The following is a 15,558-nucleotide window of genomic DNA, read 5'->3' on the forward strand; positions in this document are numbered from 1 at the left end:
CTCTGTTTCATTTACGATTTTTCTGTAGAAAGGGGAAAAGCTGTATAGTTATTAATCTATGCAAGCAATGACTTCAGAATGAAAAGAATATAGGAAAAGAGTAGGATCAAATCCACTGAAGTGGAGTCTTCGGTAAGTAATACCAAGATGATAACAGCGAAGCATATAGCAGAGATCTACCACTTATAGCTTCAACTCTTATAAGGATGTGCATATTTAAATCACCGAATGGCTCCAATTGTTTTCGACTTCCGGATTCTTTTAGTCCTGCTACCTGGCCTGAGTCTTCTCCGCGACCCCAGAGATTTGGCAAGACTTACCAACTGACATATTCCTATTGTTTTCTCCCAAGATGCCTACTCTCTCAAAAGTCCAGACCAAAATCTGAAATCAGTTTCCATCCACTTCCAAAAGATTCTTCTCTCACTCTCTTAATGCAAGCACTTGATATCCTCTTTTAAGAATGGAACCCAAAATTGTACTCTGAAGCTGATAAGTCTTATACCCTCGAGAGTTACCATGACAACCTTCAGATTAGCTTCGGGAAAACAGTAACAAGAGATTCATCCTATTTCCATCCCCGTGTTACGCAGCCCCAATCCTGCCTTTTGGGTCCTATCAGGAGGAAGGTCAGTGCTAATTCTTCTGCTTCGATTTGCTTCTTTGAAGAGATGAGAGTGGAGAAAGAGACTATGATCTCCTTGAAATGACTGCAATCAAGGAAAGAAAACTTGCCAAATTCCTGGAGTCCGTATTTTCCTTTGGAGGGTAGTTTTGATTTGGCTTTTTAGTTTTTCGTACCTTTTCTTCCTTTCAACACGATCAGAATGATTACAAATCTAGAGTCATGTTTTACAATACGGGGCGCCCCACCCTCCACGGCTTTCAGATGCAGCCAAGGACTCACTTCCGAAGGTTGCTGTTTTACCTTGAGGGAAGTTTAGAATCTGACCAGGTACAGCAGCTCAGTGCTTTGGTTTTATTTGTACACAAACCAGATTTCCAGTCAAAAGCAAAAGAAGGTCCTTTTCCCTTCACCCCATGCTCAAAATCTTCAGTTAGCACATCCAGAAATGTCTGGTAACTAAGCTGTCAAGGCATATGGACGAAAAGATGGTAAGCCAGGAACAGTTCATCTCTGGGCCAGGCTTCAGCCTTAATTTATTATTATTATTTTTTAAAAAAGGAATGAAATAGCTCTTTTGCAAGGCTTTTAGAGTCAAGTACTAAATAGTAGAAGGGCTGGGCAGCCTGCAAATATTTCATTTTAGAGCTCTACAGAAGTGTTTAAAATTTAGGGATTCGAACAGGGCAAATACATCTCGGTCTGCTGAAGCATGGCAGTAATCAGGGGCCTGGTGACAAGGGGTGCGACCTTTTCCATCCGCTGTGGTCCTTCAGGCGCTGCACACAGTGAGGGCTGCTCTGTGGTTCACCTCTCACACACCTGCCCTGCAGTCGAGTTTCACAGCAAACAATGGGCTATGTACTTGTTGCAGAGTAATGCATCTGCTACCCGAGGCGTCCTCATGAGAAATTCTATCACACACAGCTTTATTTCTGGATCCTTTTACCTAAACTCTGAACATTTCAGTGTTGGCCATGGAAAACTGAAAAGTCCTCCTGTCTGTGGTAATTAAAAAAGGGAAACGGGGTTTGGGAATAGAAAACTGAGTTGAAGAGAATGGCACATTAGCAAAAAGAAAGGAAACTTAAGAGGCAGAAGACATTCCAGCCTCTGAGGTGCATTTGGATGGTGTCCCGAGGAGAGGGGGCAACTAGACTTGAGGGAGACGTCCAATGGCCTGAGATTCAGTGCGATGTGTGCGCCACATCATGCAAGGAGAGAGTTTAAGACTGGTTCACTATAGGTTTTAGAGAGGATTGAGAAATACCTACTTGGCTATATGGAGTAGGTTAAATAAAGGTAAATCCAGCACTTAAAATCTTTTTTAATTATTAAAACGATTGTATGATAAAACAGCTTGAGGAATGGGTTCAAGGACCACAGATACAAAAACCACCACGACCACCCAGGTCAATAGAAGAAAAACAAATGTCCTCAAGATCCACAGTATCTGGAACAAGACAGTCTCACTCAAGCTCTGTGGAATGGAGACCTTGAATAGTCTTGAGAGTATTGTAAAAATATTAACTCTACAAACATCGATTATGACTGATGTACCACAGAGATTAGGTTTAATCAGTGTGTTTACGTCATTGCTTTGTTTCAGCGAATGGCAAAGTGATCCTAAGGGCATCTATAAGGCTACTCCTGACCTCCATTTCCTGAATGCTATTTCTCCTTCAGAGTTTAACCTTTTAAATCACATACTTTCTAAAACAGATGTTTTCAGAAACCTAAACTTGGAATGGGCCTCCTACATTGGGGAGCTGAGAGTGTTTCAAGTTAGAAGAGGGTTTGCACAGACAGAGTTAATTCACACTTCAGGCCTTCCACAAGCCTGGAGTCTGGCCTTCCATCCCAGGGAGTGGACACCCTCCCACACACTCCGCAGTTGGCATTGACCTGAAATGCATACTGGTCTGTCTGGACTTGTAAGTAATTTTCTTTTATCTTTGAAATTGTACCCTTGGCACAGCTAATCTGAAGGTGCAGCATATTAAAAAAAATTTTTAAAAAGAGCACAAAGTAATTCCAGCAGGGAATATAAGGCAGGATTTACAAACTTGTTATGCATCTTCTAAGTTCGGTATTAATTTCCCAGGAAACACAAAGCCTGTTTAATTACTTTATCTTAGTCTTTTTATTATATAATTTGTGTTTGTCTTACCTTTGACTCTTCCAATTTGAAGGCCAGCATTATGAAAACAGCAAATGCTTTTTAAATGTCTTAATGTGCATGCTTTACATTATATGGAAATTTATCTGCATTTCTTTTCATTGTCTATTGTCCTTCCTAACTTCCCTCTACATTCATTTAATATTCCATTTCAGTATTTCATAAAAGTGTTTTTGCAATCTGAATCAGTTCTTCTAATTGACTGGTTTCGAATAGGAGAATTTTTTTAGTGTTCATTGTGTCTCGATTTTTCTGAATATGTTCCCTCATCACATCATGCAAGTATTTTGGGATTAATGATCAATCAAAGGAGATAAGGTCATGCAAGGGATTCATTGCAATTTTACCTATCTTACTGATTTAATAATTTACTAGTTCAATTTTCTGATCAGCCTGAAAATCGTTCCTAATCCAATTGCTTATTTTCTGACTAACTTACACACAAGCCTCAGACTATTTCTCAGGCTGTTAACCAAAAACTGTAGTGTGTTTACTCTGCAAATTACCATGATGCTATGAACAGTCACCAAACATATGTACCACTAGCTGTGGGTACCAAATTATTTATTTCACAGTAAGAATTAAAAAGATTTTTTTGTTGTTTCTTTTTTTCTGATTTGAAAAGTTTATCAGATGAAGGGATTCAGAACACACCAGCCCCAAATATGCCGCTTTGGCATAGTGATATTTTGAGCTGAAGGTACTGGAGAAACAGCAGATGAATGAAGGGCTGGCGGACCTTGCACTTTCTACCTAAAAGCAGATCATAAAATTTCCAATGAGAGGGGCCAGCCCAGTGGCGCAGTGATTAAGTTCACACGTTCCGATTTGGCAGCCCGGGGTTCGCCGGTTCGGATCCTGGGTGCGGACATGGCACCGTTTGGCAAGCCATGCTGTGGTAGGCGTCCCACATATAAAGTAGAGGAAGATGGGCACGGATGTTAGCTCAGGGCCAGGCTTCCTCATTGAAAAGAGGAGGATTGGCAGCAGTTAGCTCAGGGCCAATCTTCCTCAAAAAAAAAAAACATTTCCAATGAGAAGGGCACCCCCTTTGTACCAGGAAGAGATTCTCGTCACCAGAGACTGGGAGTTGTTGCTGGAAAGGACCTGTGCAAACTCACATAATCCTTATCTTCCATTAGTTTCCCCCTCATATAATTCCTAGCAGCTGTCCCACAACTTACTGCCTCTAGCCCGAGTCCCTTTCTCTTGTCACATCTCCACAATTCATTGTTCTTTGTGTAAAACTGTGTATAAGCTTTTGGGCCTGACAGCTCCTTCAGGTCTTCATTTTCTATCTGAAGACTCTCACGTACGTGTAAAAACAAATTCAATTCAATTCAATATTTAAATATTAAATATTTATTTTTCTGCTGGTAATCTGTCTTATGTAAGTTTAATTCCCAGCCCAGCCACAGAACCTAAGAGGATGTTTTCCTCCCTGGCACAGCAAAGTTCATACACACGTGAGTGCTCACACACATACACACACACATTCTTCTGTACTTTTGCACATTACATTATATCACGTTGCCTGATAACTGTGTCCTATACCCAACATTCTACATCATCCTAGATTCTAGATTCTCAGAATTAAAAGAAATCTTGAGAGGATCAAATCAAACCACAGTACCGATAACTCACCAGACCGTGAATGAACGCTCATTGCTTAAAGAGATGACAAAGAACCAGTCACCTGAGTTTATTTCTTCTTATAACGACTTCCTTTAAAAACACAGATCTAACAATTTAAAGTGGCAAAGGAATGATTCCCTGTATATATAACAAACATTAATAATTTAATTTTTTATGTGCCGAACATGTACATTCTCCGCTAAAGTTAGTAGTTCCTCCCTCTGTTACTCTGCTAACACAAGAAAGGGTGTTGGACGAGGAAAAGGGACAAGGTACATAAATCTCAAGAGCACCAGTGACAAAACCTCTCCTTTGATGGGCAGTTTCTATTATGTAGAAATTTCAGTTTATGTCTTCAACACAACATCCCACTAATACCCCAGAGTCGTTCTGCTGTCCTTGAATCTTGGTCAAGAGCCATCTGCCATGACATCAAGTTCAAAAGTTTAAATAGTAAGGAAATACACGAGCCTTCAAAGAGGCACTAAATAGCCTTTCCACAGCCTCAGCGGTAATACATCGAGGCCTAGGATGGGCTGGACATAAGAAGACTTACCCTGGCGACAGCTTTTCAAGGTGCTTAGGTCCAAAGGAAAAGGATGCAATTCTGCTCTCTCTTAAGTAAACTTCCTTCTGTCTTGATCAGAGGAGACAAGGTGAGAGGTGAAAATGGTCTCAGCCTGCCTCAGTTTAAGGCATTCTCGGGAGGGTCTTCTGGGAGGGGTTTGCTGTTCCTAATTAGCATCGTAATGGGTCCCCATCACATCCTAATCCACTGCATATCTCTCCTTTTGTGATTTTTACAGCCTGTTAATTCCCTTTGTTTTCCTTAGCACAGATCTTGTGTTCTTGAACTTCCAAACTCCACTTACAAACTCCACTTTATAATTTTATCAAATTCTATAGGACTATAATTTCACATCTGAGATATAACCGACCCCGTTTTATACCTTTGAAGTGACGAGTCTCAGGCTTTTGCCATGTAGTTTTCACGGTAAAGTGAACACATCTCAGAGAAAACAGTGCTGCCTCTGTGGGTTCTCTTCCTTTAGATGTGGCCCCCACATCTTCAGGGATGTCTTCTCCAGGTCTCCATACCTCTTTAGGTGAGAACTACTGAGGTGTGCAGGTGGCAGGAACAGGAAAGTGGAATTCTAACACTTTACTTCTGTGTAAATACTGATTCCGTAAAGAAAAGATGGCGCAGGGGCTGGGGTGGGAGGGCGCTTACCTTTTAGTCCTGGGTAAAACTAGAAATCTCAGGAGGAAGTTTAGAACCCTTAGAGAATAGGCGGCATCATTATCACCATCATCAATAACATTATTGCAACTGGTAATTTTGTAGCATGCTTAATGTGTCCCAGACATTCCACTAAGCTTGAATTATCTCATATAATCCTCTAAACAACCCTATGCAACCCTATGTTACCATCTCCATTTACTCCATTACTGGGGTAAATTGGTCTAATTTACTAGCGATATTAACGAACGGTACTACTATACTATAATTAACATACAGACTCTCTGACCCCCTAGTTTCTACTCTTAAGCACTCACCTTCTACAACTGGCCTGCTGAGCAATTTATTTTTCAGACATAAAAGTGATCTTACATGTTGAGTGTCTCCTTGAACTTGATGGATTATCATGGCCACGTTATATATTTTACTTATAAAGGTTTTAAAAAAATTATTTATCTATTATCTAATTTGCTGATCTGAGGGATATTGATAATGAATCTAGAGTATCAGACAATTTACTCATTGTTTACTTCTGGAAAATATATAAAAACCTAAATCAAGAATTAAAGAAAGCACCACAACTAGAAGGACTCACAACTAAAATATACAACTGTGTACTGGGGGAATTTGGGGAGATAAAAGCAGGGGGAAAAAAAAAAGAATTAAAGAAAGCATGCCCTAAATGATTTTACAGAGTGTTTGCTGTCTCATGGAAGAAGGAGAAAACAGTTTTTGACAGTTACCAATTTTTATTTCAGTTTTGTAAACGTATAGAAGTATTAGTCAAGAAAGCCTAATCGCTATAGTTACTGTGCCAGGAAATCTTCTGCTTCTAAAACTTATTTTTGCCCTAGAATGCGTTCTGCTAAAAACTGACTTTTCTAATTATCTTTGGTTATCTCAGTCCTCCCACAAAGATCTCTCGTGCATCTGCTCATCGAGTTGCACAGATTTCCAAATGGAATTAGCAGTCTTAACAACTTTGCTATTAGCTACACCAATAGCATCCTCTGAGGATATTTTGCTTATCTTCTGCTTTAGCAAATGTTTTATTGTTTTAGTATCATTTGGTATGGGTAACAATCTGGAGTTTGCATCTGAAACATATGAATTTCTTATTTTTAAAAAAGCCATACATAAATCATTAATGATAACAATAAATGCCTGAAGGAATTTATTTTTACTGTATTTAGCCCAATTACTGAAATATTTTAAAGAAAGCCGTCATTTAAGTCTTTCTAAAACATTTATATCTATGCATATATAATTCAAATTGTATACATATATATTTAATAGGGTATGCATTTATATTTAAAGATGATTTTATAGAATCTGGGAAAGAAAGCCAACAAATTGCTTTTCTCTGGAATAGAAATATATAACTGCCCTCAAGAATTGAAGGACAGGGGCCGGCCTCGTGCCTCAGTGGTTCAGTTTGTGTGCTCTGCTGCATGGCCCAGGGTTTCACCGGCTCGAATCCTGGGCGCCGACATGGCATCACTCATCAAGCCATGCTGAGGTGGCGTCCCACATGCCACAACTAGAAGGACCCACAGCTAAGAATATACAACTGTGTACTGGGGAGCTTTGGGGAGAAAAAGGAAAAAAATAAAATCTTGAAAAAAAAAGAATTGAAGGACAAATTCTAAGATAAAGTTTGTCTTTTTTATTAAGAAAATATATTCTCATTTCTAATAAACTGTCATTCTCACAATAATACAGGAAATAGAATAGTCACTAAGATTTTTTTCCACTTTAAATAATGTCCTCGGGCCAGCCCCATGGCTGAGTGGTTATAGTTCTGCACTCCACTTCCGCGGCCCTGGTTCCTGGGTTTGGATCCCGGGTGTGGACCTACTCCACTCATCAGCCATGTGGTGCAGGCATCCCACATACAAAATAGAGGAAGAGTGGCACAGATGTTAGTTCAGGCAAATCTTTCTCACCAAAATAATAAATAGTGTCTTCTTTCAATATGTAGTACTGTTTCTTTCAAACTTTGAGAACATTAACTTCTAAAATGTTTGTTATTTATTTTGATGTCATACTTACATCTTTAGCATACCATTAATCTGTATCTACTTTTAAAAATAATATGGCATTTTTTAATATAACATGACGTAAGTAAATTGAATTTGCTTTAAAATATTTTTTTTTCTGGTTTTGGGAAGCAACAGGTACTCAGATTATTGAATCTTGCAAGTAATTTCCTTCTCACTTGAAAATGATGGTCTTCTCCCTCTAATTTTTCTTTCTTTCCTTCCTCCCTCCCACCCTTTGCTTTTTTCTTTCCTCCGTCTTTCTTTCCTTCCTTCTTCCCTCCTTCCCATCCTCCCTCCCTTCTTTTCTGCCCTCTCTCCCTACTTTCCTCCTTTCTCTCTCTCTCTTTGAATGAAAGTGGCTTAAAAGGAGGCAGTCACCGAGTCCTGAATCTGTTAAGGGCTGTTAATAATTTTTAGTAAAACACTGGGGCCATTTAAAGGCAACACATAGCTTTATTTATATTTGAGACAAGGAGTATTGCACATTCTGTTGACTTCAATCTCGGGTGCATGGCTAGGTAACTATAAAGTACTGAAAATTCCAACCACTGTTGGGAGACCATAGATCAATGTCTTGGACTCAGGAGAACTGAGTCTTGATCGTCTTCACTTTGAACTCTACACACATGGTGAGAAGGAGTAAAAATGCTCTTCACTTTGCAAAAAGGAGAAGTCCATCATCTTACTCTCTTGATAGCCTAGTATGGTTAGAGGTCAAAACAGGAAGTGCCATTGTTAACACACAGAAACATGAAAGTTCTGTACTTAAAAACACCTTGAACCTTCTTCCCCATGAGGACATTTCGAATGCAGGAACTTTGGGTGGGACCATACTGCTTCCTGCATTCTCTTCAATCAAAGTGGTAAAGTTTGTTTTTGTTTTAAAATGAAGTTAAAGGAAAAATATTTGCCGTTTCAGAAGAGAACAACATTCAGTTCCTTTTAGATTTTTATGAGCATCTGTGATCATTTGTCATATGTGGCTAAAAAATGACCAGTACTGATGAAATACCATTTTATTTTTAGAGAAAAGCCTCGGCATACTTTCTGAAAATAATTTTGAAAAAAATCTCTGCTTCCTGCCAGGGAAGTTTTGTCCATGGCTAAATGTGGATGCATACACTTTTATGATAAAGACTATCTCTTTACCCAAATATACTGATGGTGAAAGGCTTAAGTGTTATGGTCTCTGGAACTAGTGAAGTAGAATTCTATTTCCTAGATTCCTTATGCACAAAAACGAATAAGTCATTCTTATGACATTCATTGGCTTGAAATAATATTTTATACAAAGACAAAAATATCATAAACCTAGAAAAAAAAAAAGAAAGGAAAGCCAGGAAAGAAATAATTTGGTAAATCGACATCTCGGTCTCTAAACTTTTCATTTCCAATCTTTCAAGTTTTCTCCCCATGTCTGATAGCAAGCAAATATTCTAGAACAAAACTAATCATTCAAAATAAGGGTAGGAATACATTTTCTACAGTAGAACGAATCCGAGCTAGTTTTTCTCTTTTCCTAATGAAATAAGACTATTTCAAACGAGAATATACTAATATATTGAGGGAACATTTTCAGCCCAGATGCTTAATTAAAAGTTTATCTTTGGGGCTGGCCTGGTGGTGCAGCGGTTAAGTGTGCACATTCCAATTTGGCAGCCTGGGGTCCGCCGGTTCAGATCCCGGGTGCGGACATGGCACCGCTTGGCAAAAACCATGCTGTGGTAGGTGTTCCATCCATAAAATAGAGGAAGATGGGCATGGATGTTGGCTCAGGGCCAGTCTTCCTCAGCAAAAGGAGGAGGATTGGCAGTAGTTAGCTCAGAGCTAATATTCCTCAAAAATAAATAAATAAATAAAAATTTTAAAATTTTAAAAAAGATAGTCATTTAAAAAAAAGTTTATCTTTGCTGATAAGCTGTCAACATACTAAAAATACAGCTTAATACAGTAACAAAATAAAAGACAAAATCCCCAGATAACGGACTATGAAATTAAGATAAAACACCTCACTACACAGCCAGATCCGGTCAAGGCCTTGACTAAGGACACCGTTTTATGTATCTTTCAAGGTGGTCTTAAATACTTTTGAGTTTGGAGCTCCTTACATATTGACTTCTGCGTACAATCTGCAGAGAAAGATGTTTTCTGACTTATCTACTGTGGAATACGGTATGGCTGACCTTAATGAAAACTAAGAAGCATTTTGGCTATCTATTGAACTAGTCTAAGAAAAGGTGGTGTTGCACTAAATCTCCTAACCCATTAATCAACTAGAACTTTCTTTGGTTTTTGCCTACCATCAAAGTGTAGAAGAGGTAAAGCTATAAGACCAGAATGAAACTCACAAGAGGTCTCCTTATCTCGCGCGTTATTATAACAATTTGCTTGAAATTCCGTTCCCCAGCTGCAGAAACCAAGAGAAGCAGCGAGAATCAGCAGAGCAGAGGACGGACAGGGATCATCCCAGAGTCTCAGTGTTTCAGAGTCTGATGTGGTCATAGGGCCATTAAGGCTAGCCTCGCAGCTTTTCTCTCTCCCCGATCGTGGTGCGCTTTTTGCTTCACAAGGAGAACTGAAAAATTAATATGTTTTTATTTATGCAATTGGTATTTTGAAATTGTGGGGAAATTAAAAGGGAGTAAACCCTTGACTGCAGGATCAAAGTTCTGTTTAAAAACTGTGGGATTCTCATAGGAAGAAATCAAATTTTTATATTTATAAAGTATTTTACAGTCTACAAAGTACTTTCATATAAATATATTACTTGAACAGTGACGGACGTCCAGAGTCACCGCGTGAGTTTCTAGCAGAGCTCTAACTGCAAACCGCGCATCCTGGTTCCTAGTCTAAGACTGTCTGTATTATGCTCTCCCTCTCTCTCTCTCTCTCTCTCGCCCCCTACCCTCCATAACTGATTCTGAAACTTACTGTATGGAAGCTTAAAACATAAAAAAACTACAAGCTTTTTGAGGGCAAACTTCATATCCTATTTATCTTTGCATCACTAGTATCTAATCCAATGTAGGTCCTCAGTTAATGTTTGTTGAATGAATGAGTGAAATAAAATAGAAAGACAAATTGGAACAGAACTGTGTTTTCAGATAGTAAATATGTAAATGAAACAGAAGATTAACATTAAAGATTTTAAGCAACTATTCAGAATATCAAGTACTGTATTAGATGCTATCTATTTATCTATCATCTAATTTATCTGTCATCTATCTTTTTAACCTCACTCCAGATAATGCATTTTATCAACTATTATTATTTACAAATTTTTAGGTCACTAAGTCATAATTATAATTTAGAAAGACTTGTCCTGTTTTATTGACAGCATAGAAATTAGAATTCATTCTTCAGTAACATAAGGTTTATTGGAATACAACAAATAAAAATGATCATAATTCCCCTTCACATCTGGGAGAGTACAAGACTGTGACCTGTGACCATTAACTCATATTATATTTATATCAGTTTTTTTTTTTTTTTGAGGAAGATTAGCCCTGAGCTAACTGCTGCAAATCCTCCTCTTTTTGCTGAGGAAGACTGGCCCTGAGCTAACATCCGTGACCATCTTCCTCTACTTTATATGTGGGACGTCTGCCTTAGCATGGCTTGCCAAGCAGTGCCATGGCCACATCCGGGATCCGAACCTGTGAACTCCGGGCCCACAAGAAGCGGAACATGCGAACTTAACCACTGTGCCACCAGGCCGGCACCTATATCGGTTTTCCTTATTTCTCACTGTTGTATTTTCTTTATAATTTTCGCAGGCTTATGAAAGCATCAACTGAGCATTTTATATTATTCCATCAGCATGGCTTATCCACGTCTAGATTTCAACTGGCCAGGCTTAGATAAAACAAGTTTTCATACATGTATTTTTTCTACCTGCCTGTATAGCTGAAGATCCTGGATGTGTTGAGCTTTATTTCTGCAAAGCCTCTATAAGTTAATATTTGTGTGTGTGACTTGGAAGAAAATTTAGAGGAAGAACTAATTTATTATTTCTTTAGGACTAATAATGATTGGGTTCACTTACTAGCAAGACACACTGAGGAAAAAGAATCTCAAAGAATACACAAATTTTACGAAGCCAAACCCATAAAGCAAATAAAGATGAAATATCCAGGATCCGATTTAGATTTTCTAGATCCACGCCAAAGAAGAAAATACCCAAAAACGGCCCAAGCTGTAACTTTGCCAACTTAGTTACTGCTGTAAAGAAACACTGCACGATGCCATCTAGTGACAAGTGATCAACATGCGATTAATCACATAGAATGAAGGGGTGAGGAGGTGAAATTCCCAGGATTTTATAGGTAAAGGGAAAAATCCTTCTGAGAAAATTAAATTTGATAGGTTACTTTTATTCCTCCAGGTACACAGTCTCCGAAAATGTATCACGGGTCTGCAGCTTGAGGATCGTTATTTTGAAATACTGTGTAGCCACCTACCTCCAAATCGGCACCTGTCTTTCCTTCTGCCGCCGCCCTCCACCACGCAGTCTGCAGCTGAACTCGGCACTGTGAGCGTTCTCCAGGCACAGCCCCCCGGAGAGTGACAGGTGGTGGAGGTGGAGCACTTTAAAAACCAGTCTCAACAGAATAAAAAAAAAAAAAGACTTCAAAAAAGGGAACCAAGATGATTCCTGAAACAATCTGTGCCCCACTAAAAATAATAACAACAATAATAAATAAACTGTTGGAAGTTCAAAGAGTAAAACTAAAATAGGGACCAGAGGAAATCATCTTTGTTTTTCTCCGCCAACGGCTGTGCAAACCTGATGCTGTCTTGTTCCTTGTACCAATCCCTCGCGGAGAATGCCAGAGACCTCTGCCAGAGGGGCCACAGCATTATGTCCTAAGGGAAATCATTTTCTCCAACATTTCTCATCTTTTGTAAACAGACTTTTTTTTTTTAGGAGAAAAACCAACAATCCATCAATCATGGAGTTCTCTAGTCCAGTAGTTTCTTTTTGGTTAATTTTTTGCAACTAGATTAACCAGTCCTGCTGCCATAGATACATTTAAGAAAATAAGACACTTCACTGTGTTCACATATATCTGATTAAAGCTCAATAAGAATATGCCAGTAGCCTTAGGAAGATATCAAGTTAAAAACTTTTGTGAAATAAAAAGCAAAGCTTATCAAAATCTCCAGCTTCGAGTGCGTTTATTTGTTTTTGTTTTTTTATTGCTGCCCACATGCTGTGATTGGAACACAATGTGTGGAAATTGCATAACCATCATTTCCACAAATCAAAGCTATTGAGAAATGGGAAGGCCTTGGGGGAGCTGCTGCATGAGATGTTGATCTTAAAAAGTCTGCCTTTATGTCTGAAGTCTTCCCTTCTTTCTTTTGACTATTGTTTAGTTTTAACCATCTTTGGGCTTTGTTTTGTTTTTTAACTAAAATCCTTATTAGCCACAGGCCAAAGAACATTTTTTGAAAAGTGTTTTCTCTATATTTCTTCTATTTTTCCTTAGTTCAACTTTATTTTATTATTTTTGATACCTTGGACTAGTCTAGGCAAAGTGTTCTTAATTTAAGTATTAGAATCGTCAAGAAAACATTAGGTGAGATTTCCTTGCCCTGGGGTGGGAGAGTGGGGGCAGTTTTGGTGCCTTCAGCCCAGTCCATTCCAGGCTTACGGAAGCTGGAGAGAGTCTTTTCTCTACTGTTTTCACGTTGAAAATAGGAACCAGTCAGATGGCTATTTGGGTCAAAGGCAGCCTGAATACGTTATGAGAGTGAAGAAGAACACTTCTCTTTCGGGCTGCCTGTGTTCCTCTTTAGCTCCAGCAGAGGTTTGGTTGCCCTGTCTGATACCCACACGCTTCTTTCCTTGGAGCCACAGATGCTGCTGCTAAGTGAAAACTTCCCCTTTCCAGCGAACACATCTGGAGTCAGGCTGGGGAGGGGACAGGAATCTCTAACACCCTCTTGGAAATCAGGAGGTGAAAAGGGGTCATTTGCTTGTGTGTGAAAGGTAATTTTGTTGGGAGAAATTCTACTGGGGTATTCTGTTACCCTTTCAGTGTTTAAACTCATTTTGAGGAAGTAAAAGTCTGCCAAAAAGGCATAATATTTAGCTATACTTTGACACTGTTCGGCACCTCGGACAGAATGAGCATGAATATCTTTTTAGGGTCTCGATTTATGATCAGAGATTGTCTTCTCCTGTAATGTTTCCGCTTGAAGAGGTGTTTCAGTGTTCTTTAAAGTAAACTTCAGGAATTGTGAGGTTAACAGAGCGGTTAGAGCAGAAGGCTATGGTCAGTCCCCCCGTTTAAGTTTAATTTTGAATGATGGTGGCAGCTTTTCTTTTACCTTTAAATTTGCTGCCATTTTCTCCCTATCATTTTCACCTCTGGGATTTTTTTTGCCGGAGATGTATATAACTGCCTTTCTGCCCACATCCCTTTCTAAAAGAATCTGTTCCCACCCACACCCACTGCAGAGCAGATGGCCCTAGTCATCTGTGATTATGTCAGGTGACCCTCCTCCGGCTACAGGAGAGGAGGACTAGTGTGTGAAGACCTCCTCTGAGAGTTGGTCCATAGGTTAGGCCAAGCCGAATAGATGGTCTCACTTGAGAATTTTGAACTAAGACACGAAAGTCATAGATGGGAGATGTCAATGGGATTTGCAGAGTCACAGGTGTGAGAGTTGTCCCATGGCAAGCCTCCACCATGCGTAATTTGAATTTCTGAGGGAACCCAAAGGAAAAACCTTGTATACGGAGCCAGCCTAAGAGAATGACATAGAAGACATGCAGAGGGAAGAAGTGACAAGAGCTCTAGCTGACATTTGTGAGATCCCTCCTCCCCCTCCGGGCCTCTTTCTACTTTCTAAGTAAACATTGAATTTTCCAGTGTGGTTTGGGTGGGAGTGCCCAGCTCCAGGAGTTGTTTTAAGTCAGCCAGCAACATCACATCCCCGTGTCCGTATGGTGGGTTCAGGGTAGGCATGTGAAGCAATCAGGGACAGTGGGGTTAAGGAGAGAGTTGTAGGAGTTGGGGGAGGGAGGGATTTCTCTCTCATCCCTGGGCGTTGCCTCAAAACTACTCTCTGCTTTTGTAGATGTGAACTAGGAAGCACGCAGCACTGGTTGTTTCTGATTCCTTTTAGACCATTAGAGGAGACAGTCTTAGATGAAGACAGAGTACGGCAATGAAAAGAAAGTAGGTCATCTGACTTTCAGCTTGTGGGAAGTGGTCTCGGAGAAGATTAAAGACAACTAAACTAATGATGGAAGGGGGCGATTAAGGAAGAAGCCAGTCAACTTCATCAAGGTGGGAAAAGTAGAGTAATAGTGCTCTGAAAACAGACAACATGACACACACTTCCTTGTGATCTATATCTACAGACACCTTCGTTCCTACCTTGATAAGACTTCATCCTCTGCATTGGAAATGCAAGTAGATAGAAAAGAAAGTTTATATTTTCCCATAGTCAAAATCAAGGAGTGTATCTGGAACTTTGCTACATTACCTCACTTAATCCTGACAGTCCTGCCTGGTGGGGCTCATTAATTCCAACAGAGGGTTGGGGAAAATGTGGAAGAGAGATGCATTCACTCATCCAAGATAGTAAGTCACAGAGCGGAGATTGGAATTAAAAGATCCACTATTACTTTATGATAATTATCAAATTGTGATTAATTTATGACCTCTCTGGTTTTGCCAGGTCTGGAGCTCTTGCTGAAAGGACATCAGAGCATGCACAGAATAGTTGTGGAAAAATCCTAAGAAGCTGGTAACAGTAGGTCCCTCCAGCTGGCTAACTGGGAGTGGGAAATATTCATTTTCCACTGCTCAATGTTTTCACC

The 15,558-nt window shown here is 39.5% G+C and overlaps 1 long non-coding RNA gene across 1 annotated transcript in view; it reads left to right on the top strand.

Annotated features, from left to right (window-relative positions):
- Positions 1-12,402, top strand: part of LOC124233465 (uncharacterized) — a 62,955-nt gene extending 50,553 nt beyond the window's left edge. Inside the window, exon 5 of the long non-coding RNA XR_006887059.1 lies at positions 12,106-12,402. This is a non-coding gene — a long non-coding RNA (uncharacterized LOC124233465). The remainder of the gene's footprint in view (positions 1-12,105) is intronic.
- The last annotated feature ends 3,156 nt before the right edge of the window (positions 12,403-15,558 follow it).

Source organism: Equus quagga, unplaced genomic scaffold (assembly GCF_021613505.1).
Source record: "Equus quagga isolate Etosha38 unplaced genomic scaffold, UCLA_HA_Equagga_1.0 203_RagTag, whole genome shotgun sequence".
NCBI lineage: Eukaryota > Metazoa > Chordata > Mammalia > Perissodactyla > Equidae > Equus > Equus quagga.